Genomic DNA, 26,146 nt, shown 5'->3' on the forward strand with positions numbered 1-26,146 from the left:
TCATTGTAATGTTAGGCCCGCTTTCCTACCATCAGTCACAATCAGGTTGAGGAGTTTTCATTATAATGACAGATGCTCACTCACCACCAGCCCTTTTACATCCTCAGAAAGACTGTCTTAATGGTTTTCCCAACTGAAATGAACGTAGGTCATTACAATGACGCCAGTAGGAATGGAGCGATTAAAAGCAATGCTTTCATATGAAATATTCGATCAAATTAAAAACTACACATTTTCTCACTTAACGAACAGTACTACAGTGCCGATCTAACAGTCCAAAGTTCCAGAGCTGGAATGACCAAGCCGCAGACAGCCGTGATCCGTGTACACCCTTCGCCTTTTTTCGGCGGGGGGGGGGGAGTCGAAGAGTGGAGAGTCCCAAGGCAAAAACTATGCACTTTTACTAATCTGTTTCCTAGGAGTATTTGATGAGTCGGAAAATCTCAATTAACTACACTGGCGGCGGAAAAATCTATCTGACTTGGAGGCAAACTTTTCCTCCAAGCCAGAGAAGAAAACCTCTCTTCACTGCTAACTTGGAATAACGTGAGTGTAGAATTTAATAAAAGTGAAAAGGAAAAAGCTTTTCTAAAGAAACGGCACTTTTCAGTGTTGAATTTTGAGTTATTTAGTGAATTGTGGTGCTATAATTTGGAATAGGCCTAAATTCTAGACCAGGTCATACTACTACTGCTATTACCACTACTTCTACTACTCTGCCTTAAGTGTGCACACTGCTCATTCAAAACAGCGCGTCAGAGTAGGGATCGAATAGCTGGAATACTATAATGAACCAGTGTGTTACGTACCAGCAGTATCAGAAAATGTATGAACCGGAGGAATGGCATATTAAAAAAGAAAGTTTTGTAACTCCCCAGCTATTTCCTGCCAATGTTCAGTCAGGCTGTATACTCGATTCGCAGTAGTAATCCCATCTATCGGAGTTGACTGGCAGCATAAGAGTCAAAGAACATCAAAACAAACAATGGTCAATATAATGATGTTATTGATCAGTGTTATGCGCTTTCGATATTGTAGGCCTCCACATTTAGTTTTCTTCCGACTCTGAAATACCACTCTTATCATAGTCGGTACCGTAAAACTGAATAAAACATAAATGATCGGAAATTGTATTCTCTATAACTTTTGTTATGTAGTACTTTTCGATAGGACCAATAACATAGGAATTTAAAAATTTAATTTTTGGCGCCTTCCTCTGGACTACAATTTCATTCAGTGTGAATAAAATTGTTTATAGCTTACACTGTAGTTTCTTATTCCCCAACTCTAAATACCGATTTTCATTGTGAATGAAATTGTTTATACCTTACACTGTAGTTTCTTATTCCCCAACTCTATATACCGATTTTCATTAAATTCTGTTAACCCATTTTCTCGTGCGTCGGCGTTGATATGGACTTAACAACAAAAATACAAATTTATTAGTATCTGTGTTATCATAGCCGGTACGGTAAAAATGTATAAGACATAAATGGTCGAAAATGTAATTCTATATAACTTTAGTTATGTAGTATTTATCGATAGGACCACTAATAATATAAATATTTGAGAATTAAATTTTAGGCCTTCCCCTAAACTACAATTTCACTCAGCGTGATAAAATGATTTATAGCCTAGATTGTAGTGGATCATCTCCCGACTTTACATACCAATTTTAATTAAATTCTCTTCAGCCCTTTTCTCGTGATGCGTGTACATACATACATACATACATACATACATACATACATACATACATACATACATACATACATACATACATACATACATACATACATACATACATACATACATACTGCACCCGTTATGCAAATAGCCTATGGATAATTCACTTTAATTAACCAAATTTTAAACATGAAAACTGCGTAGTGAACATTCGCAGTAAAGACTTCCAGGCTTTGCAACAAAAAGATGTAAGGAGCCAAAGTAAATCCTCTCTACTTCTTTTAGTTACGAACGGGATGGACCCATAGCCATAAAACGGTCAAATAAATCTTAGTTCGCCGCCTGGTGAAATATTCTGCGAAGACCTTCCCCCAGATAATGGAAACGTAAGACAATAGGCGACCGAGCCTTTATTTTGAGAGACAAGGACCGCCGAACATGTGAAGGAGTATGACAGACACCCCTTCAGAGAAGTAGTTTAGTCCTTGTTACTATAACCTCAGGAAGAATTTAGTCAATCACGGAATTTAGCAGAGAACCGCCATGACCAGTTGAAACTATTTTCCAGTCTTTTCAAGAGTGTGAGTGTTGTTACAGTGGAAGTTGTGTGCCCGCATCTTGGATAAATTATTTAAAATTTTTGTGGTTATTTTGGAACTGAATTGTCATGTAATTAATTAATAATCAGCAACTACGTCGTAACTACAGCGGAGGATATGATAGGAGTCCAGAGACTTGGACCAAATAAATGATGTGAACCTACGATAAAATGGAGATGTTACAAAGGAAAATAATGATTCGGGATAATAAGGAAATAAGTGATAATGCACTCATGGAAGAATAATGAGTAACAGCGGAACAGTATGAAATGTGGTGTGCGAAGTAACGATGAGAAGGATTAGGACTTGCTGTTGAGACATAAACTAATTAATTGTGGTAAATTTTGGTTCGAATGTGACAAGTAGGGGAAGTGATTGCCGACAATAGTAACGCTACAGTTTCTGGTAAGGATAAATATAATTGTGTCACCGTATACGTATACTGCTAATAATGATGAGGATAAATTACTATTTTGAATTAACTAGGGTAACCCATATTAGTGGAAAATAAATTAAGGTGGAAAATGAATTTTGTGGACCTAAACATATAATGAACTATTTCCATTTATTAAAATAGTGTAACGTAACGTAAATCTCGCGCAGGTAAATTTTGTGCCACTTAGATTTGGTTTAGAATTTTATTTTGGAGTTGATTAATAAAGTCAGGTAGGAAGGTCGTGAATTTCAAGTTTTGTAAATAAAGTTTCATGGCATATATTTTATTTTTCCTTTTTTCGTTTGTTGGGTTTAGTTGCTCTGTTTGGCGAACACTATTCTGAGTGTTATGTAAATATTTGTAAATACCATTTTTGAAGAGCGTTGTATTCTGGTAGATGTTAGGGTAAGTTAAAGGACAACCTCGTGTTCACAGTCTAATAAATGTCAGAATTTTTCTTTACAGAAGGCTACGGCCGTGGCAACGCAAAACATATGATTTGTAAATTTGGTTTAAATTTAAACGTCACAGTCAAACATTTGTAACATGAAGGTAAATCATGTCAACTGATCAATTCTGTATTATGTTAATAGTGCAAGTAAACGCCACAAATATAACTAGAGAGTGTGAGAGGTAATACCAGTATGATTGACACTAAATGTGGCAGAGGTAATCAGGAATATTTAACGTAATATTCACGTATAGAAATTTTTCAGTTGACCTCTGACAATGAATTTAATTTCTTTTCGATAAAATTTAAGTCCAGTGAAATCACAGTGTATTTTTAATTAGGCTTTTATCGTGGTAGATAATTTGGTATATAACATTATTGTGGTGTTAAAATATAGACTGCCATGTTAGGCGACTTACAGCCATTTAAATGTTGAGTGTGGTTGTAAGCAGAGAAGAGAAACGATATTTATGTCGTAGTGTGTGTTCATGGTAATTTTCAAATTTAGGGCACACTTTTAGTCTCGTTTAAATTACTAATATCCAGGAGGACTATACTGGAGTCCTGAGTTCATTTGTAACTTGCATTTGTATGCCTACTTCATTGGAGTTTTCATTATTTACTTTGTTGTTCCACCCGTGTTTTGAGCTCGCTTAAGACAACTTGACATTGTGCTGAGATGTAAATGTAATTTTAATGTTCAGTTTTGATAAGTTAGATTTTATAAGTGTAGTTATTTTGAGTTTCATATTTTTTGTATCAGTTTATAATATCATAGTCCTGTACTGTTTTATGTCAACATAAATTTTTGCATATTTTTAAATTATCCTAAATTTCAATTTCATTTAAAAACCTTTTTGTTTAAATTTTCCATCGGTCTTTGGGTTACGTCATTTTTTAGTAGCTAGCTTGATCCCTAGTTGATTGTTTACGCCCCTATATGCCTGTTGTACGAGGAACTGTCGGACGGTCCATCCTGAGAAGAGAGTCTACGTGTGGTAAGTTATTTCTTTTTCAGCTGCCGGAGCCCATGTCAACGAGTGAATTTTCCACACGAGCTCATGTGAAAAGGGCACAATACAGACAGACAGACAGACAGACAGACAGACAGACAGACAGACAGACAGACAGACAGACAGACAGACAGACAGACAGACAGACAGACAGACAGACAGACAGACAGACAGACAGAAATTACAGAAAGTAAAAAGTGTATTTTCTTGTTACTGTGGACATGACCGATACAGAAATACCATTATTTTCAAATTCTGAGCGATGTACAGACAAAACTCTTATTCTATATATATAGACTGGCTGATGTACCCGTGCTTTGCTACGGGATTCTCAAAAATACTCTTTTTATGGTTTTCCTAACTGAAGTTAGCTTTGGCCATTACAAACACGTCAGTAGAAATGTAGCGAGTTATAATATAAAATGCTCGATCAAATGAAATCCGCACATTTTCCCACTTTTAGCGAACAGTACTATGGTGCCGATCTAACAGACCAAAGTTCCAGTGCTGGAATGACCAGGCCGCAGACGGCTGTGAACAGTCCTCTACCATTATTCCGTTAAATATACACACTGCTCATTTCAATCAGTGCCTCAGAGTAGGAACTGAATAACTCGAATGCTATGATGAACCAGTTTGTTACGTACCAGTAGTATAAGAAAATGTATGTACCAGAGGAATGGCATGCTTAAGAAGAAAATTATCTAACTCCCCAGCTACTTTCTGTCGATATTCAGACAGGCTGTTATACTCGGTACGACCGGGCGAGTTGGCCGTGCGGTTAGGGGCGCGCACCTGTGAGCTTGCATTCGGGAGGTAGTGGATTCGAACCCCACTGTCGACAGCCCTGAAGATGCTTTTCCGTGTTCTCCAAATTTCACACCAGGCAAATGCCGGGGTTTTACCATAATTAAGGCCAGAGCCGATTCCTTCCCACTCCTAGCCCTTTCCTATCCCAACGTCGCCGTAAGACCTATCTGTGTTGGTGCGACGTAAAGCATTTTTAAATACTCAATATTCAGCAGTAATTCCATCTGTCAGAGATGAGTGGCAACAAAAGACACAAAGCACATCACAACAAACAATGGTCAGTGTAATGTTATTGTTGATCAATGTTAAGAGATTTCTGTATTGTAGGCCTTCACATTTAGTTTACTTTCGACTCTGTGATATTAGACTGTCTTACAAAATGATTTATAGCGTACACTGTAGTTCCTTATTCCCCGACTTTACATACCGATTTTCATTAAATTTGTTTACCCATTTTCACCTGACTCGGCACTGATATGGACTTTGCAACAAAACATTCAAATTCATTAATATCTCTGTTATCATAGCCGGTACCGTGAAATGTATAAGACATTAATGATCGGAAATTTAATACTCTATAACTTTAGTTATGTAGTATTTGTTGATAGGACCACTAATAACACAAATATTTGAGAATTAAATTTTAGGTCTTCCCCTAAACTACCATTTCACTCAGTGTGAATAAAATCATTTATAGCCTAGATTATAGCGACTTACTCCCTAACTTTGCATACCGATTTTCAATAAGATAGGGCCACTAATAACAAATATTTCAGAATAAAATGTTAAACCTTCCCCATAACTATCATTTCTCTCGGCGAGAATAAAATTATTTATGGCCTAACTTCTAGCGACTTATTCTCCGATTTTGCATACCGATTTTCATTAAGATAGGACCACTAATAACATAAATATTTGAGAATTGAATTTTATTCATTCCTCTAAACTACCATTTCTCTCAGTGTGAATAAGATTACGTACAGACAGACAGAATTACCTAAATTCCATTCTTCTAAACGAATGTCATCTTGGTGTTGGGATTTTATTTTCCGCCATTGTATGTATCTATGTATTAAATTACTATGTTCCTTTCCCTATAATACATCTACATTTTGACACGAACAACTTTATGATATTCTTATTTGACTTCCAGATCCCTGTACTCTCATCATCGCTCCCTACTCCACCCCGTTTCAATAAATAAATAAATAAATAAATAAATAAATAAATAAATAAATAAATAAATAAATAAATAAATAAATAAATAAATAAATAAATAAATAAATAAATAAATAAATAATCTGCATTTAGGATTGTCGTCCAGGCGGCAGATTACCTATCAATTATTTACGTAGCTTTTCCTTTTCTTTAATGTTTGAAAATCTTTCCCTTGATAATTTACTCCAATCTCTTAGGTCATTCCTTGTTCCATGAATGAATATTTTCCTCAATGTGTCCTCTGGAATTCCACCTTTATCTTCATATTATAATCTTTTCTACTTTTAAAACCTCCACTTAAACTTATTCTTCACACACAAATTCCTACCACAATAGGGTAACAATTAACATACTGGAAATCCCAAACATAAATTTAGATAAATTGCATATTAAAAATACACTACAGATAACTAACACAATAGGCCGACGGAGGAGACTCGAACGAGACACCGGTATCGACAAGACACAGGATGGACATACAGAGACCTAGGGTGGCTGCGATTGGTTGCTGTTGGAATTGAACACCCTGTTAACACCTTATAAACCAAAATCTATTCATAAATATGTGTTAGTTCCGACATATAATGCATATCCCTCCCCGTAACATTCTATTTCTTGCGTATATCCGTTCGTTTCCGTGAGTACAGGTTAACGCTGATACATATTCTTGCGAATTCTATCTATGTTTTAATATTTTAAGTTTATTTGACTCACTACAGAAGAAACAGTTACATGAATGTGAATAGGTATTTTAATTTTATAGGTGTGTTGTGGTCATCCATCCAGTGGGTGACCACACCCAATGATGCTTAACTGTGTAAGTGTGTGTGGTGTATGTATGGTGTTTTGTATTGTTCTTTTAGCATATTAAGAGAGCAAGTATTTGCGGTGTTTACAAACAAGAGCACGTGGCTTTGTTTACAAGCATGACCTTGCCAGAGGTCAATGAGGAGGAGGCCTCTGAGGAGGGCCCGAGGAGGAGGAGGCTGCAGAACCCGTAACTTATACTACTTATTGTGAAATAACTGCTGAGATTTTTCCCATCAAATTTCATATCATTGTCAATGGAAAAGGGTTACGGCATGAAAATTGAATATGAAAATAATTGTATAGGCTTTATTTGATGCTTAAAAATCTACATTTTATAAACAATAACTGAATTTCATGACAGAGACAGTAAATGTTTTGTTGGGGGTTAGCTTACTCGTAATCTTTCTTGTAGGTACTGAATTGGTGGTACAGAAATAATTTACATTTGCAGTATATTGTAATGGTAATTTCTGCACAAGTCCTCTTTCGAAACCCGATTTTAGCACATAGCCTACTCCCAAGGCTTAACGCCTAAATAGCAAGGATTAAACTACACTGTTATCAGCTCCGAAGATAGTAAATGCTAGGGGGCGGCTAGCCGCTTCCTGCTCCTAGCCCTAAGAATCTGTTTTACAGCCGGATGCCCTTCCTGACGCCAAGGGTATAAGGACTGGGACTTTGTAAGAATCAAAGATAGCTTTGCTGACGAGAACGCAAGAATATGTTTTACAGTCGGATGCCCTTCTTGACGCAAGGACTACGATTTTAAATTGCAGTATCCAGTGTCTTAATTCCAATCCAGCTGACTCCAACAGATAATTATGGGTATTTTCAGACGCGGCACATACAGTATATTTAAATGTGTAAGAAATCATTTTCATGACAAAGGACAGGTTAATTATAATGGCAATATTGTTGATTATTCATTCTACAGGAAAATTTACGAATGTGACTCGTCTCCTGAATTTTCCGGATTGAAAGTTTGCAATAAACTGACCTTTGCCCACTTGGATCCTAACTCGTTTCAATGAATGAATGTAAGACTGGCATTTCAACTATTCAGTAGATCAGTCGCTAATGGTATAGCATTATATCGGGGTATTAAAACACAGGGTTTAGAAGACAGTAAATAAACGGAAATTTTCACAAGCGATTTAAACTGTCTGATTGACGCATTCAATTCGGCTATTCCCACTCAGGCACTCTATAAAGGATCACAGGCACATGAAACTTTAATTAAATGGCAGAATGTTCTCAGAGATAATCAAAATTCATTCGCTTCACAAAGGACACTGGATACTTGAAGATTTACCGTGGAAAGTACCTTAGAAGTGTCTGAATATATGTGGGAACACAATTATAGCTACGTTTTGACAGGAAAATTAATCAAGATCCCCTAGAACATCATTTTGGTATCCTGCGATTACTAAGTTGTGATGATCATCCGTCCACTATTGACTTTCTACATTTACACACGTTGCAGTCTATTTACGTACCGACTAAACTTGCCTTATCGTTTGGAGGAAACTGTGAGTACAGAGCTGAATCCCCATTGGCGTCTCTTATTAATCAAATGCGTATTCTTGCAAGAGAAAGTGAAAGTAAAAATCGTGCAGTGAAGTTGTAGATAAAATCAGGGAAAAAGTTGTGAAAATCGAAAATGGCATTCAAGTACCAGACTGGGAAAACAGTTAACCTGAGTTAAGTGGGCGGAATTGTAGCGAAGAGTACTTAGTGTATCATTTAGCCGGATACATTGTGCGAAATATTTCAAAAGTGATTCAGTGTGATTTATGTCATCCTTTTCTTTTCGGCAAACCGACTGATAATTTGCCTGCTTCCCTAACACCAATTGAAGATTACGGTTCAACGCAAAGCGCCACATCTCACGTACGCGTCGGGAAGTGTTTATAATGTGTGTTGCGAGTGGAAAATGTTATTGCGGAGAAGCTATCATGTATGGATAGTTTATGGGGTGATACTTTCTTCGAGTGCTTGGATAAATTAGATGTGATTGAAGTGAAGTCATCGCAGTTGGGGTGCTGTGAAGATCATGTGCTGTTTTTGCTACCAAAACTCGTATTTCACTACTTGAAATGTCGATTCTTCTTCCGCACGAAGGAGATAAGAAGAGAGCTGGTTACTTCGAAGGCAGAGAAATCATCCAGGAAATATTCCAAAGTGTCCAAAAGATGAAATCATTTTCAAACGTAAGTTGCATGCTTGAGTTTCTTAGTAGATTTTGAAGTAGTAGTCCCGATAATGCCTCTGTTATCCTCGCGCTCAGTCGTCACTGTGGATGGCAATGCCATTTGTGAGACGGTCCACAGTAACTCGTGAAGATGTCGCACTTCCTCTTCGATACGCTATGGTTATAGGTTGCTAAGAAGGCCAGGTGAGCTTTTGGAACCAAGCTATCTGCGGCGTCCACACACTAGATATACCGGTATACGAGAAGTTTTCCTGGAGGGCGATTTCCTTTGACAGCAGGAGCACTCTCGTCGTTATCCCAAGGGCCTTGGCAGTGGATTTGTACGTCAGTATGGTGATTGAAACGGTTGTACTGCTATTCATTCGCAATAGTCAAACAGGATAACGCTCCCCGTCATACTATCTTCCTCCCATGTCTTCCTGAATTTATCTCCAGATAACCCTTCTATACAAAACTCTCACAAGGCACTGGTGCAGTATGTAGTATCCTGGACTCTTTTTAAAAATACATAGGATACTTTATTAAATTATTGCTCGTTTACCTTTATCTACATAAAATAAGAGTTTTGTCTGTACATTGCTCAGAGTTTAAAACGAATGCCATTTATATATCGGTCATGTCCACAGTGACAAGGAAATGCACTCAAGTTATGTAGAATTAAATCTCCAATCATTAGGTCTTACATTTTTACTGTACTGCGTGTGACAACAGAGATATTCATGGATGTTTCTTTTTGTCGCTAGGTGCATATCAACGCCGAGCCACGAGAAAATGGGTGAACATAATTTAATGAAAATCGGTATGTGGTGTCAGCGAATAAGAAACTACAGTCTAGATAGACTATACACAATTTTATTCACGCTGGCTGAAATTGTAGTTTAGGGGAAGGTGACTAAAATGTAATTTTAAAATATTTATATTATTGGTCCTATCGAAAAGTACTACAAAACAAAAGTTATAGAGAATAAAATTCCAATCAATTACGTTTTATTCAGTTTTACCGTACCAATTACTCTAAGAGTGGTATTTTAGAGTCGGAAACTAAATATCAAGGCCTACAATATCCAAAGCTCATAAAAGTGATCGACAATAACATTACATTGACCATTGTTTGTTGTTATGTTCTTTGTCTTTTATGCTGTCTCTCATCTCCGACTGGGTTTACTGCTGCGTACCGAGTATAACAGCCTGCCTGAATGTTCGCGGGAAATAGCTGGGGAGTTAGATAACTTTCTTCTTTAGCATGTAATTTCTCTGATACTGCTGGAATAAAACACACTGGTTCATCATGGTATTCCAGCTATTTGATCCCCACTGTGAGGCGCTGATTGGAATAAGGAGTTGTGCACACTTAACGGAATAATGGCAGAGGAGTGTTCGCGGCTGCCTGCTGCCTGGTCATTCCATCTCTGGAACTTTGGACTGTTTGATCAACAGCATAGTATTGTTCGTTAAGAGTGAAAAAATGTGTGGATTTTCGTTTAAGCGAGTATATCATATGATAGCATTGATTTTAATCGCGACATCCTACGACTAATGACCGAATTCGAAACGTATTTACTAGACTTCCAGGCTATTTACGAACACATAGTCATTATGGGTGACTTTAACTGTAACCTACTTAATACGACTCATGACAGTAATCGATTAGTAGATTTGTTTACTACTTGTAATAAGACTATTCTCCCGCTACAACCCACGAACCACGTGTAAGCATCAAACCGTTCATCACACACACTCGTATATCTCATTATAGTGAACAACCCAGGTAAAGTAATAACGCATGGGCAAATCCCTGTATCATCCATTTCGACCCACGACCTTATATATTTATCGTATTCCCTCAAAGTGCCTAAATAAAAACCCAAGTACATAACTGTCAGAAATACGAAGGACATAAACTTGGATTACTTGAATTATGATGCTTATCAACTACCGTGGGACGATATACGGAGTCTAAATGGTGCCGACGCTAAAGTCAACTTGTTTAATACGATGGTAAAGAACTTGCATGACAGACATGCCCCTAAACGTCGAATAAAGGTTTCTCGCCCTTCTTGTCCATGGCTAAATGATGAAATCAAGAGAATGATGGCCCACTGTGACCCGTTATTTCGACATTATAAACAAACCCTAGATGACACAGACTTCGAAACTTACCGCATCTTAAGAAATCGCACAAAGCAGTTAATCAGAAATAAAAAAATGTACATATTTCCAGAATTTAGCTAACAACATAAATTCTAATCGTGCATGGGACCAACGTAGAGCTCTGAGAATAGGAAAACATCAACAGAGACAGACAACTGACATTCCACTTGACGAATTGAACGATTATTTTAGTAGAATAAATATTCAACCTACCCCAGCTAACTACTCCGACTCACCGCCCTCCCCTCCAGCCAATCCAGCATTCACATTTCACAGGGTCACAGAAAATCAGGTTAAAAAAGCTTTGTACTCGATTAAATCGAAGGCCACAGATGTAGCTGATATTCCTATTAGTTTTATACATAACATTATGTGTGCTGTCCTACCTATACTGACGCACATGAACGGAACTTTCCCAACTGTCTGGAAAACAGCCAATATTATACCGGTACCTAAGAATTTAGACCAACAATCCCCCTCTGACTATCGTCCGGTGTCCATACTCCCTCCGCTCTAAAGCTTTTGAACGTTTAGTATACGAGCAAGTTCTGGAGTACATAAATAAAAATGCTCTTTTGGACACTTTGCAGTCTGGATTTAAGAAAGGTCACAGTACCGCAACAGCAGTTTTGAAGGTTACTGAAGACTTTAGAAACGCTATGGATGAACGACTGCTCACTATACTTATCCGTCTTGACTTCAGTAGCGCCTTTGACACTATAGACATTTAGACTATGATAAAGAAAATGGAACTGCTAATTTTGACCTGGCTGCGCTTAAGTTTTTAGTTCTTATTTGAGTAACCGTCAACAGCGTGTAACAGCAAATGAAGGGGCCTTTAAGTGGAAAATGAAACTTAGTGGTGCACCACAGGGCACTATTCTAGGGCCCTTACTTTTCTGTATTTATATCAATGACACTATCTGTGACAGGAAATAACACACACCACCTTGCTGACGATCTTCAAATTTATCGACACTGCAAGACTTCAGACTTAGATGAAACAATACAAGATATTAACAATGACCTCCGACGACTCAGTATATATGCACAACGAAATTCTCTTATACTAAACTCCACAAAATCTCAGGCAATCATAATTGGATCACGAAAATTACTGACCTGCTCAAACAATGTTACAATCCCGCCTATCCTACTAAATGGTAACATTATTTCCTGCAGTAAAATAGTTAAAAATCTGGGCGTAATTATGAATGAAACACTTGATTGGTCTGATCACACGAAAAGAATCTGTAAAAAGATTTTTGGAGCGCTTCACCCTCTTAAACGGCAAAGGGATGTATTTCCATTTGAGTTTAAAGCCAAACTAATATAGACAGTGGTACTCCCTATTCTTGATTATTGTGACGTTGTTATAGTTGAGATGACGAGAGAAGAAACACTTCAACAACCAACGAATTCCTGCCTGCAATTTATTTACAATATTGGGTACGATGTTCATACCACCCCACACTATAAGGCTCTCTCATGGCTGAAGCCTGATGAACGTCGGCAGCTACACATTTTAAAGATGGTATTTAGAGTACTAGCTGAAAGTCAGCCACTGTATATTTCTTCTAAATTCACCTTTTTATCATCATTTCACAACTTAGGTACACGTTCCAGATCCTCTCTTTCTATTCCAGTTCACCGCACAAATAAAAAAAGATTGTTTGTAGTGACCGGCATCAAAATATAGAATTCCTGCCAACTCAGGTCACAGAAACTAGCTCTTTACAAAGATTTAATGTCACCTGCCGAGGCTACCTGCTGAGGACAGCTGACTGAATGGTTGAAGTATGAATGTGTGCGTGCCTGAGGATTGGTCATTATGAAGAGTTTTAATATTAATTAGTATTAACTTAGTAATGTATTTAAATTTATTATCTAATTTTTGTAGTTTTAACTATTTTAAATATCTCAGTATTTTATTTAAGATTTTGATTAGTATGTGGTTAAGTGGAAGAGAGGGCCTTGAGCCCTAACTTCGCCACTGAAAAGAGGCATTAATGAAATAAATAATAATAAAATACATTAATTCTACCCCTGCATTAATTGTGTACTGCGGGAGACGCATCCCCGCCTTACCGAAATTACTAATGATTCGTCTTAATTCCACTCTTTTCTCATCCAACCCCCATACTTCAGCCCCATACATTACCCTAACAAAAACCATCGATCTTAAAACTAACCTCAAGGTTTTATAACTGATACGCGGAAATTTAGCCAGCAAATTTTTGACTGAGACTAGAGCGGTCATGCCTTTGCTTCTTGCTCTTCTAATTTGATCGCCCCAAGTCCCTTTTCTGTTAGTAATGCCTCCTAAATATTCCAACTTACTTACTTGTTCCAACCTTCCTCCCTGCACGGCCCATTTCCCAACCTCCTTCCTTCCTATGTGTACCTGGGTGACTAGCACTTTGGATTTATTCCCGTTAATTTTCAAGGCCCATTTCTTTCGAAATCCGACACTGCATTTCAGCTCCTCTGCATCACCCCTGAAGTTACAGTCATCAATATCACATCATCAGCAAAAATCAATCCCGATATCTCCAACTCATTAATCACCGGCACGGCCTAGTTGTTTCCTCCGTGTCCATCCAAGATGTCGTAATAAATAAAATAAACAATATTGGCGATAATTTACACCCTTGCTTTAAACCCACCTTAGTCTCTAAGGGTCTGCTCCACCTATCTTCTCCCAATTTTATACAGCACCTGACCACCTTATATATCAGCTCCACTGCCCTTATCATATTTTCCGAAACCCCCAACCTACCCAATTTCTCCAATAGAGCCCCTCTATTCACCTTATCGAACGCCTTTTCAAAGTCAATTTCCGCAACATACACCTTACCTCTTGAAAAGTTCATATACTGTACTGCTCCAAGACCGTCTTCACTATCATTATATTATCCAATGTTTTATTTCTTTTTTCTAAATCCCCCTTGGTAATCTGACAATACTTCATTTCTTTCGGCCCACTCACTTAACCTGTTCGTTAACACCCCTGTATAAATTTTACTTAAGGAATCTAATAGAGATATTCCCCTATAATTTATTGTTCATACTGTTTTTCCTACCATTTCCCTTATATATTGGACATACAATTCCCGTTTCCCACTCCTTAGAGTACTTCCCTTGATCAAAAATATTATTGAATAGTTTAACTATGCCTTCTATCATTGCCCCATTTTTGCTAATTTCGTTCCAAAACTTATTATTGATACCATTGCAACCCCCCGCCGACCTTCCCCTGATTCTTTTTATCACCCCCAAAGTTTCTTCTCTTGTAATTTCCTTGTCTAGTTCGTAAATTGCCACTCTTTTATTCCTTCAAATTGCTTCTTCCCTCCTCACACTCAACCATACCTCCCCCATACCCCCGAGTAATTCCCTAAAGTAGCTCACCCACTGTACATCCTCAATACTCGTTTTCCCTAGACTCCTTCAACCCTTAATTATTCTGATTATCCTTCCCCAAACTTTTTAAATGCTGTTCAACTTATATTCTTTATTTATGGCTTCCCTTATTTCCTCTAACCACGCCTTTTTTACCTCACAAATTTTTCTTTTAGTACTCTTTCCTTAAATTACAGAAGACCTCTCTTTCTGCGCTCCCACCTTTTGCCTATACTCCCATAACGCTCCCAACACCCTCTTATTTAAACCATTCTTCTCCCTCTTTCTTTTTTCTTCTCCCACCTTTTTCCGTCCCCGCTATCATCTTTATTGGATTTAGTAGCAATTCTAAAGCTTTATCAATATTATTCTCCTTTAACGTTCCTTCCCATTCATATTTCAGTAAGTGTAATTCTTCTTTTGCTACTCTATCCAAATCCCGTTCCACTTTCTCTGTCCATTTTTACATATTATACCCACTCCCTAGTTCATCCTTCATCTTAACTTCTTTCCTTATGTGCTTCTCCTCCCCTCTTTTTAACAGAATCCACATTGAGAAATGGTGTGATTTAATCCAGTCTCCTACTTTCATCCTTACAATATCCTTCAACACTCCTTCCGAGCTTAAAACTATATCTATCACACTACCTCCCTGCTCTGAAACTTAGGTCAATTTCCCGATACTCTCACCTTCTTTCCATCCATTCGGAATATATAAATTCCCTGGTGCGCGCAACTCCAAGAGCTTCTCCCCATAGCTGTTTATAATTTTATCCTCACTTCTTCTAATTGTCAACATACGCTTCCCTTCTTCCATACTATATACAGGGCTCTGTTCCACTTTTCTCGCGTTCCATTCTCTCAATAGCAACATGTTCTCTTCTTCTGCAAACTTCTCTCTTATCATAGTAATATCCACCAATAGCTCTTCAAAAAGATGCTTATTTATGTATACGGAACTACTAGGATGGCAATATACGAACGCTAGATTTATTTTCTTCTTCCTTCCCTCCTCCCATCCCATATTAAATCTCATCCAGATAGCTTCTTGCATATCTGTCTCGATACCTCCTCTACTAGTTCACTAATTTCTTCCTTAATTAATACTACCATTCCTCCTGGGGCGCGTCCCGTATTCCTCTCCTTTCTTCTATATTTATATTTAATCACAAACTACTTCCATGAAATCTCTTTCCCTGTTTCCAGCCACGTCTCCAAAGGTGCCATAACATCAAAACTCTCTACCACTTCCCTAACTTTTTTATCTCCTAGTTTGCTTATTAGCCCCTGAATATTCACACATCCTATTTTCCAATATAATTATCCTCCCTCGCTAGCAAATTATACATGCTGATGTTCAAGCCTTCCGGTACTTCTTTAGTGATGGCCAGATGATGTGCTTTCTGACTAAATTGATGATTGCTTGAACACCAAGGTGTGCTAGGTCGTGCATCGAGTTGAAAGTTGCTTGTCGAAGCTGTTGAGGTACATATGGTTGAACACTACCTTCTGACATGTCGCAAACAAGTTCTTTACAATTTGGTAACATTACTGTTTGGAGTACAAGTGACGTCGAATTCATAAAGTTTGTGAACACTTCGTCAAATTATTGACTTTCTGCGATTTGTCCATTTGTGATGGCTCGAGGTATAGTGATCGAACCAATTCGTGAACAAGCCTCAGCTGTGATGTCTTCCTTTCCAGCAGTGTAACGTATGTCTGTGGTGAACTGACCAATAAAACCAATGTGCTGGATATGACGTGGAGAAGCTTTGTATGAAGGTTGTTTGAACATGAAGGTGAGTGGCTTTTGTTCGGTATAAATTGAAAAATCATGACCTTTGAGAGCTCCCTACCCTAACTCTTGCCTTTAATTCTACTATCAATGTTTCCACTAAACGTACTCCTGCTAATTTATTGTTGGGCCGTTAGCTACACTCCCCCCCCCCCTTTCCTTAAACTGGAACCTCCCAACACTATTATACCAGCAGAACACTCGTTCTTCAAAACAAGCCTGGGAATCAGCCTTGAAAAATGTATACAAAGCACAGGAATTACACCGGAAGAAACATACGGTACTTCTAAACGTGCACCCTCCACATTTAAACTTGTGGATTCAGTTGTATTATTGAACCATCCTCAAAGTTCAACTATAAATAGCCAATCTGCAAAGCTTTTCTCAAAATTGATAGGACCATGTTTTATACCTCCTTTTCCCTTCCCTGTGAATGCGTTACTGCAAAATATTTTGGATTTATCCGATGTTGAACGCGCTCGTTTATCTCAGTTAACACCATTTATCTCTTAGCTCCCCACCTCCTTCCGCCTTCCCACGGGAGAACGTCAGTTTACTGCTAATTGTCCCCACTCTTTTATGTCAATTTGGTCATGCGCTTTGTTCGTCTATAGTGCCCTCTACTTGTATGGCTCTCACAACTCCAAAGCCCATTCGTACGTAAAGAGAGCTCATTTCTCTATTTTTCTCTCAACATAGTTTATATGTGAAAAAAAAACTCTCTCTCTCTCTCACCTAACCGTACCGAGAACTCGCTCGCTAATAATAATAATAATAATAATAATAATAATAATAATAATAATAATAATAATAATAATAATAATAATAATAATAATAATCACCTTGGAAGGAATAAATGCTCCAGCCAAAGATGGTTGCGAGGCTTATTTCCTTGCATCTTCATTTGGAAGTATACTTGTAGGGTGATGTTGATTTCTCGTCAATGATATTCGTCCTTGTGAAGGAATCGATATTCTTGCAGTCGAGGAGGTATCTGTTCTTCTTTGGCGTAGTGTGTGTGCAGCGCCCGACTGGGGATGGCAGAAACGGTGAACAATGTTATTCTTTGAACGAAGTCTCGTATTCAGATAGGCATCTTTGAAATGATTCCTTTCTCCCCATTGGTTGACGTGCTTTAGGCTTGAATTTGAAGTTTGTATTGTTTAACCGATCGTGGTGTGCGAATGGTGTTGATACATTTTTACATGGTGCACACATTTTTAGAAACATTTTATTGGATATAATGTAAGTATGTACTCGTTTATCTTCTAACCTGTTTAACCGTTAGAAATCACATTGAGGAACTTTATGTAAACAGGGCTTTTCTAACAGTTTCGGAATATTGTGTTCAGGTGGTGGGCTCCGCAAAGAAGTAGGGGAGTGGAAGTAATAATAATATTGCACGTGTGTATTGTTAATGTGTTACTCTTTTGTGTAAATCTGTAAATCGAGCCTTGAAAAGACAGTGTCTCTGTTGTCTTGCAAGCGATACACTGAAAAATTGTTGACTGCTTATTCTGTCCTTTATGTTATGGTTTGAACTGATTTACTATATTTACATTCGTCTTGAGCGTATACAATTAAATAGTTGTACGGTAATTCGTTAAATAAGTGGTTTTACGTTGGACATGTCATTCACTTGTATGATTTTGCATGTCCTAAAGTATTGACAAGTCTGTGACGCGGAGATTAGTGGGAATAAATAAAGGATATATTTCGGAATTCAACTTAAAAAAACTTTATACATATAGTGAACGATTAACGGGTAGATGATGGGATGATTTGACCCCGTGTTAATGGGGGGGGGGGGAGGGGGGTACGTACCGGGCTGAGTGGCTCATGCGGTTGGGCACTGGCTTTCTGACCCCAGCTTGGCAGGTACAATCCTGGCTTAGTCCGGTAGTATTTGAAGGTGCTCAAGGACGTTAGTCTCGTGTCGATAGATTTACCGGCACGTAAAAGAACTCCTGAGACACCTCGGCATCTCCATAAACCTTCAGAAGTAGTTAGTGAGACGTAAAAAAAAAAAAAATAATCGTAATAGGCGATTAAAAGGGTTCGGAGGGACTCTCGACTTAGGAGTGTGGATTAGCGACCTCGAGACCCTTAGCAGAGTCCTGACGTGCTAGGTGGTTCCTCACTTTCATATCCTTTCCGACCTCCTTTGGTCAATACGTGTTCTTTTCCGACCTCGACTGTGTTATACCTTTAATATCTAAAGAAAAAATCTGACATGTAGGGCTGGTGGGAGGAGCATTGACGAACCATTCCACGATGTTGCCACATCCCAGCATTCCTTTCTCTTGGCCCTCGCTTCCTTATTATTCTTTAACGGGGGTGGAACCTATAACCTGACAAGTCCTTCAACATGCCCTTTGTCCTATACTTTGTACACCTTATTGGCATAAATATAGGACGTAAAACAATTTCTTTTCCTTGGGTGATGAATTGTCACACCATGGCCGGCGTTATTTTTTTCACGAGGTGGACGAGTCCTTGGCCACCCTCTCCCTGAAGGAGTATTCATTGTACTCGAAATATACATTGAAATACGGTGGTTGTACGTAATTAGTATTTAAAATACCATTACATACTTACGAACAGCCTCAAAACAAACAGAAATAGAATGCCACTCGCACTGAACTGCTTGCGACAAGATCTAACTCAGAAGTGAGAGGTTTGGTAACTCCAAGCAAGTTGAGCTGGTCAGAAGATTTATCTCCATGGCAACCGCAGTCGCCCCACCCTCGTTTCCATGGCAACCATACCCCCACTTCCTTTATTCCGCCCTGGCAAGCAGTAAACGGACCTCCCTCTTAGATCTGTCAGAAATTAACTTTAGAAATTAGAGGTATGGGTTTTTGAGGCATAAGGGTCCTTTCATTTTCACACCAGCTGTGAACCTTGTCTTTCTTTTGCCAGTACCTTCCTTCTTTGAAGTGTTGGGCATCTTATTTTCCTTCTGATTGGTGCCCAGATGTACTTCCTCGTAAAACAGGGATGGTGAACCCTTTCCAACTAGTGTGCCATTTCAAGTCTGCAACTTCCTTTCCAAATTCCCAATTATGTTTCATAATAGGCCTATGTTATTTATTTTATTTATTTACTGATTTATTTATAAGATACCTATATATCTTGTAAATAAAATTGATTGCCTGTTCCGTGTTTGTATTTTGCAAATAATGCAAAAAATACATTTTTTTAATATTTGAGTTTTGAGAATACAAACATTTGAATGATTAGTCTTGAAATGTCGCTTTACATTAAATATCAGGGATACAATTGTTTTCAAACAGAGGCAACACATCTTTCTATCAGTCCTGTAATTCCCTTGTCCACTGTTCTTGAAAAATCCGGTCACTACCTTTGTTAAGTTTCTGTTCTTTTCGGCACTGAAAATATGTTTGCTAGGTCCGTATACAAAACTACCAGACAACAACACTGTTATCTCACTTGACTTTCGGACCTATCAGTGTAGCAGTGTGGCCGTATTGCATGTCGGGATGGAACTAGTATTTAGATTTTTGATATTTCTTTCTTACACTTGAAACGCTATAAGATATGTATTATCTGTAGTACAAGATGTATATAAAAACATTATGTTGATGAGGTGTGCCACCGGAATGGCATTCACCTAGTGACGCGTGGCATAAGTTCGCCTTCCCCGACCTAGAACGTGCGAATGGGAATGATATTTTTTTTTTCTTCAGGAAAGTAATTATCCCCTATGTACAAAATTAACTAGGAAAGAATTGGAAATTAAAAACTTTAGCAGGTTGGTTTTGAAAGTGAAGGATCATCAAAGTGAGCAAGTTTGTAGTTTCCCATGTCTGATGATATCGAGGTCATAGTTGCAGGACCTCCAGTTTTATGTGGAATCCAAACCACATGGATATGACTTTTCACTTAAAAACTACCACATACAGGTTAGCTTGTTTTCACGAGTCAAAATGCGGAGAAGTTTTAGTATAATGGATAAGGTATGGTAATGACATTATGCTGATTGAAAAACGGCAGGAGTTTGGAAACGTCAAATAGCTTCTACAGGAAGATACTGAAATATAAAAGATAGAAATCAAATACGATTTTAATTGGAACTAAACTGGATAAAGAAGTATATTATCTGTAGAGATTGTAATAGCAATGAATAGGCCTATTATCTTGCTACAAAAGAAGCATATGAAGATTCAAGAATGATTCATGAAAAGGATGGCAGAGAGGCCCATATTATATCCTATTACAGGAAAGAAGGCTTAGGACTGAAGCCTCCTTTATTTGCCCAATTTATTGATTTGCTTGTGTAGTTTCTAATGCTTAAGGTATGCAAAGGGAGCTATTGAAAACAAATCAGAGCGAATAGGCTTTGGCAACATCATTGGAGAATTTCAATTTTAGGTCCTCGCTGGGTTGAAATATGTTCGTATGTGTTATATATAGTTCGTACTTTTCTAATGATATTGGTTTTACGTTCCACTAACTACCTTGACAGTTTTTGGAGACACTGAGGCCTCAGAATATTCCCTCACGGGAGTTGTTTTACATGCAGGTAAATCTAGAGACTGAAGTTTGACATAATATTTAACACGGGCTACTACTACACTGAATGGGCTCTAACCAGTCTATTTGTCCCTTGATCCATTTAACCCACGCGTCGCGTTCATCAATTAGGATTACTGTAGGCTACCCGCATTACACATATTCAATAACTCCAGTGTCCGGATCCATGGCTAAATGGTTAGCATGTTGGCCTTTGGTCACGGGTCCCGGCAGGGTCGGGAATTTTAACCATCATTGGTTAATTTCTCTGGCACGGGATCTGGGTGTGTGTCTCGTCTTCATCATTTCACAAGTAACTATTCTCATTTTGGTTCCGTATTGAAGTTGACATATGTCTCAAGTATTATTACAATATGATAAGTCCACCTGTTCAATACAATACAATATGATCCACTATTTCATATGGTCAAATTTTTTTTTTTTTTTAATACATAATACATAAAAGTCAAAGGTACATGTTTCACCCTCCTTACGGGCATCATCAGCCTATATCAATCTTAAGCAACGCCTCTACAAGAAGTTCCATTTTCTTCTCGACTTTCAGATATCCCCAACATATACATTTTAACTTGTTTATTACATTCACACTTCCGTTTTAAATAACTGACAGTGATTTTACCACCTTGGATTCAACTTGGGAATTGAAGAAACATCCCCCTTTGATGATTGTGTTTACACTTAAGGCCATCAGTCTTAATGAAAATATGGATCCATTTTAGTTTTAAACTCTCAAAATTTCATGTTTAATCACGTTTTAATCTTCAAAACTGTTAATTCACTCTCTTTTAACATACTTTGGTGCATTATCGTTGTTTTAGATGTTAATGTATAATGTTTTACTAAATCATTTTTCAACATTTTAACCTATAATTTATAAGTATATGTATTATTTTTAAGATTGATATAGGCTGATGATGCCCGTAAGGAGGGTGAAACATGTACCTTTGACTTTTATGTATTATGTATTTAAAAAAAAAATATATTTGACCATATGAAATAGTGGATCATATTGTATTGTATTGAACAGGTGGACTTATCATATTGTAATAATACTTGAGACATTCATCATTTCATCCGCATCATGTCGCGCAAGTCGCCGAAGGGAGTCAAATCGAAAGACCTGCACCTGGTAAGCTGAACATGTCCTCGGACACTCCTCGTACTAAAAGCCATACGCCATTTCATTTCATTTAACCCAACACTTCTTACATTTTCATGAACCAGGCGAGTTGGCTGTGTGGTTAGGGGCACACAGCTGTGAGCTTGCATCTGGGAGACAGTTGGGTTCAAACCCCACCGTCGGCAGCCCTGAAGATTTTTTTCTGTGGTTTCATATCTTCTATAAAGAAACGTTCGTTCGTCAGCTCGTAAGTCAATCTTGATAGGGTTGTCTTTGAGACACTCAAGACCCTTTTGAGGAATCTGGCTTTAACAATTTTAATAGCGGAAAGATTGGACACTGTTAGTTTCTCCCAGATATGTTCTATGACATATGGCAGCACTGGCAATATCTTCGTAAAGTAAAGTGTCATGGCAGATTGAAGAGCTATCTTAGTCGGATCCTTAATTAATATCATATATCCCTCTGAAGGCTGCAGCCGCTCTTTCTCTTATGTGAATTCGGAATGATGAACAGGCCGGTTGTAGGGAGATACCCAGGTATCTGAAGGAGTTTACTATTTTTAGTTCATTTGATCCATAGAAAAGTTGTTCATTTTCAGATATTCTTCCTTTCTTGAATACCATTTGAACCGTCTTGTTTTAGTTAACAATCATTGGATTTTCTTCAACCAAGGAATATAACCTCAGTGTTCTCCCTAGGACCTTTTTAATGGGTGCACCACCGTGCTGTTTTTACATAATACACTGAGCGGCACGAAAAACACAACACCCAATAAATGATGTGTAAGCACTTCGACCATTGTTTTTAGACGGGGTATGCTATTGGCATTGCTTTGCGAGTAAACAATGAAGTGTTGATTGTTTATTGCACTAGCCTCAGTTGTTTTTTCCCGCGCAACCTGGAAAACACGTCGCTGGATGTGAGCCAATAATGTTTTCCCGCTCTTGTAGCGCTTATTGTTGTACCCTTAATTGTTCCCCTTTCAATCACGCGTGTTTGTAGGATCTTTCTGTGATTCTCTTAATCAGCTTTCTGGAGTAAACATGCCATTATGCCCTGAACAAGCTGCGAAAGCTGTTACTTTGGTAGGAGATGGTCGCAGCATGCATGGTACATTGCAGAAGTGTTGAGTACTACACCTTCTACAATTTCCAGAACCATACGAAGGTACAGGGAAATTGAAGGCTTTGCAAGGAGACCAGGATCGGGGCCGAGAAGAGCAACATCGGAGAAAGATGACCACTTCTTACAACTTCAAGTTCTCCGCAACCGTCACACCGCCGCTATTGAAGCATGAAATCGACTCCACCAAGTTCAAGGGGTCAATGTTAGTGAGAGAACCGTTCGAAGAAGACTGGAAGAAGCCAATCTTCAGTCCAGAAGACCTGCTAGAGAGCATCGCACAGCTCGACTGCGTTTTGCAAGGGAACATCTTGGCCGGACAGTACAACAATGGGATCAAGTGTTGTTCACTGACGAGTCGCGATTTGGCCTCCAATCACCTGACGGAAGAGAGAGGGTCTGGAGAAGGCCAGGGGAAAGGTATTACCCTTGCACATTCTCATCCAGGACGCCTTTTCACGTTGGTTCTGTGATGGTGCGGGCAGGAATCAATACAGCTGAAAGGACGGATTTAGTCTTCGTGGAGCATGGGAACCTTACCGCACATCGGTATGTGGAGGAAATCCTTCTGGAGCATGTTGTGCCTTTTGCTTCGTTTATTGGTGATGGCTTTACACTAATGCACGACAATGCACGCCCACATGTTGCGAGAATTGTGCAACAGTTCTTGGATGAAACAGAGATTCATGCTATGGTTTCGGCTGCTGGAAGTCCCGATTTCAATCCCATTGAGCGTGTTTGGGACCAGCTGGGAAGAAGAGTCCGTCAGCGCTATCCAGAGACCCTACAGGACCTACGGAACGCCCTCCTGGAAGAATGGGAGATGATTCCTCAACGGAACATTACCACATTAATCAGGAGCATGACTGAAAGGTTGAATGCTGTCATTGCTGCAAGAGGTGGCAATACACGTTTTTGAAGATGCGAACAGAGGTCCCCGAGATAGTTTCCGAGGTCTGTGAAGTGTGTAACATTAAAACAGAGTGCATTACTTTTATGAGCTTACTCAAAATTTCCTTAAAATGTGCATCTCGCTTAATTTGTTCAATTTGTTTATAATCGTCTTTTCTTTTCATTGTTAGACCATTAGATGGGGCCGTACCACAATATTCCATCATAAGATGGTGGGTTAGTGTCATAAAAGTGTCATAAATTTAGAATAAATTTCAGTTTTTGAAAGAAATGGAAGTGTTGCGTTTTTCGTGCCGCTCAGTGTATTAAGACATATCTGAGTAATTGGGTGTTCCGAATTGAAATGTAAATACTGCAGAACTCTTTACTTAGATGATAAATCTTCATTATTGTCAGCATAATTGCACCAGTTCTTCTTTTATTCGTGGGATCTCTCTAGAAAGTTCCTTTTAGTATCGACTCTGAAGATCTTTTGTTACCTTGTGTTTTCCTTCATCCCCGCCTAGTTATACCTGCTCTCTTCACCAGGTAATCCCAGTGTGGAGATTCTGATTCTTCCCAGCGCCTCGCATTCAAAGAGTGTGTGTTCAGCTGATTCCGTCTCATCGTTACATTTCCTACATACATCATCTCCTATTACTCCAATTCCATGTAGGTGGTTTTTAAAATGGCAGTGTCTAGTCAGCAGTCCTACTACCCACCGTTACTAGACTAGACGGTAGGGGTCATCAGTTGGGTGCGCAGTAGCATGCCACACCTCCTGACGTCACACGTTCCCCATGTTCGCTAAACGAAGCAGAACACCATTAGTCCAGTGATGGTGTTTACCTTCTCAACAATGTAAGAGTTTAAATTTTATGTGCTGTGCCATGGTGTGTTGTGCTGCCGCTGATTGCTTTAACCACGATAGACATCAGAAGGACTTAGAGACATTAAATTGCATCTTTTCCAAAGAACAGTGAAATTTCAAAATTTGACGTGATTTACAGCCTGACATTTTAGCGAGTCAGTTCTGTAAAGATCGTGAAATAAGGGCACAAAAGCGAAATCATCGTAGGGAGATATGACAAATTTTACAATCGCAGGCGCCAATTGAAGCAGAAAATGTTAATAATGCAATCTTCAGGAAGGAATTAGATAACAAAAGAACACATCAGTCCGCCTCTGTGTTGTAGTGGTTAGTGTGATTAGCTGCCACCCCCGGAGGCCCGGGTTCGATTCCCGGCTCTGCCACGAAATTCGAAAAGTGGTACGAGGGCTGGAACTTGGTCCACTCAGCCTCTGGAGGTCAACTGAGTAGAGGTGGGTTCGATTCCAGGCAAATGCCGGGTTGGTACCTAACTTAAGGCCACGGCCGCTTCCTTCCCTCTTCCTCGTCTATCCTTTCGAATCATCCCATCCCCCGCAAGGCCCCTGTTTAGCATAGCAGGTGAGGCCGCCTGGGCGAGGTACTGGTCATCCTCCCCATTTGTAACCACAGACCCGAAGTTTGAAGCTCCAGGACACTGCCATTGAGGTTGTAGAGGTGAGGTCCCTCGCTGAGTCTGAGGGAAGAACCAACCCTGGAGGGTAAACAGATTAAGAAGAAGAAAATGGAAAATGAATTTAGTGCCTTCCATGGAAACTACATTAAGAAATGTCCAGGGGATTTTAGGTTTTTGAAGGAAAAAAGGAAGAAAAACATCCTGATCTTGAAGATTTCATTGTGTTATGTTTCGTTAGAACCAGAACGTTCATAAGGATGAAAAACATAAACAAACATAGGCACATGAATTCTTGCAAGAGGTGTAAATGAACTCCTAATGAAAAAAGAAGTGTGAAAAAAATTAAGAGTTGTTTGATAGACTGA

The 26,146-nt window shown here is 38.7% G+C and overlaps 1 protein-coding gene across 1 annotated transcript in view; it reads left to right on the forward strand.

Annotated features, from left to right (window-relative positions):
- The first annotated feature begins 17,737 nt into the window (after positions 1 to 17,737).
- The window catches only part of LOC136866805 (kinesin-like protein KIF20A), a 430,278-nt gene continuing 421,869 nt past the window's right edge, over positions 17,738 to 26,146 (forward strand). Inside the window, exon 1 of the mRNA XM_068226714.1 lies at positions 17,738 to 17,828. The gene's annotated coding sequence lies outside the window, so the exon portion shown is untranslated. The remainder of the gene's footprint in view (positions 17,829 to 26,146) is intronic.

This window comes from Anabrus simplex, chromosome 3, assembly GCF_040414725.1.
Source record: "Anabrus simplex isolate iqAnaSimp1 chromosome 3, ASM4041472v1, whole genome shotgun sequence".
NCBI classification, from domain to species: Eukaryota; Metazoa; Arthropoda; class Insecta; order Orthoptera; family Tettigoniidae; genus Anabrus; species Anabrus simplex.